A 1,542-nucleotide genomic window follows, 5' to 3' on the forward strand; every position below is an offset into this window, starting at 1 on the left:
GGTTTCATCATGTTGATGAACATGGTAAGAACATTTCCCAGGGAAAACCATTTTCCTTCTGGCTTATCTGCTGAGAGCTACTTCTACTAAATAAAACCTTGCAATCATCCTCCAAGCCCACATGATCCAATTCTTCCAGGTACACCGAGGCAAGAAACCCCAGGATACAGAAATCCCGCGGTCCTTGTGATAAGGAAGGGGGTTTAATTGAGCTGGTTAACACAAGCCACCTATAGACAGCAACCTAAAAGAGCTCCCTGCAACATACCCCAACTGCGGCTTCAGCTGTAAACATTCACACCTAGACACCGTGGTAGGGTCAGAGCCCCACAGCCTGCCCATCTGTATGCTCCTCTAGAGGTTTGTGCAGCAGGGCACTGAAGAAGCGAGCCACACCCCCATTGCACGCCGTGTGAGAGGGACAAGGGAACCTTTCCCATTTCACCATCTCTACAAAAAAATTTTTTAATTAGCCAGGTGTGGTGGTATGTGCCTGTAGTCCTAGCTGCTCAGAAGGCTGAGGTGGGAGAATCACTTGAGCCTGGGAGGTTGAGGCTGCAGTGAGCTATGATCCTGCCATTGTACTCCATCTTGGGAGACAGAGCAAGACTCTGTCTCAACAACAATAACAACAAATATAGATATATAATATGATTCCGCTCATACTCATATGAAGTATCTAGAATAGGTAAATTCATAGAGACAGAAAGTAAAATAAATAGAGGTTACCAGAGGCCAAGGGAAGGGGAAAATGGGAATGTTGTTTAATGAGTACAGAGTTTCTGTTTGGGATGATGAAAAAGTTCTGGGTCGGGCGTGGTTGCTCACGCTTATAATCCAAGCACTTTGGAGGCCAAGGTGGGTGGATCACCTGAGGTTGGGAGTTCAAGACCAGCCTGACCAACATGGTGAAACCCCATCTTAAAAAAAAAAAAGAAAGAAAAGAAAAGGAAAAGTTCTGGAAATAGGAAGTGGTGATGATTACACTACTTTGTGAATGTACTTAATGTCACGGAATTATATACTTAAAAATAGTTAAAATGGGCCTGGCACAGTGACTCATGCCTGTAATCCCAGCAGTTTGGGAGGCCGAGGCAGGCAGACCACAAGGTATTTTTATGTACCTTTGGATTCAGGCATTATTTGGGGGCAAGAAATAAAACTTCGTTGCAGTAAGGTCAAGAGGTCAAGACCATCCTGGCCAACATGGTAAAACCCTGTCTCTACTAAAAATACGAAAATTAGCTGGGCGTAGTGGCAAGTGCCTGTAATCCCCAGCTACTTGGGAGGCTGAAGCAGGAGAATCACTTGAACCTGGGAGGCGGAGGTTGCAGTGAGCCGAGATCATGCCACTGCACTCCAGCCTGGTGACAGAGCAAGACTTTGTCTCAAAAAAGAAAGAAAGGAAAGAAAGAAAGAAAAGAAAGAAAGAGAGAGAGAGAGAGACGAAAGAAAGAAAGAGAGAGAGAGAAAGAAAGAAAGAAAGAAAGAAAGAAAGAAAGAAAGAAAGAAAGAAAGAAAGAAAGAGAAAGAAAGAAAGAA

The 1,542-nt window shown here is 44.2% G+C and overlaps 1 long non-coding RNA gene across 1 annotated transcript in view; it reads right to left on the minus strand.

Moving 5' to 3' along the window:
- Positions 1–1,542, minus strand: part of LOC108292207 — a 42,789-nt gene that overhangs the window by 14,739 nt on the left and 26,508 nt on the right. The gene's annotated exons all lie outside the window — the stretch shown is intronic.

This window comes from Cebus imitator, unplaced genomic scaffold, assembly GCF_001604975.1.
Source record: "Cebus imitator isolate Cc_AM_T3 unplaced genomic scaffold, Cebus_imitator-1.0 Scaffold18, whole genome shotgun sequence".
In the NCBI taxonomy this organism is placed as follows: Eukaryota; Metazoa; Chordata; class Mammalia; order Primates; family Cebidae; genus Cebus; species Cebus imitator.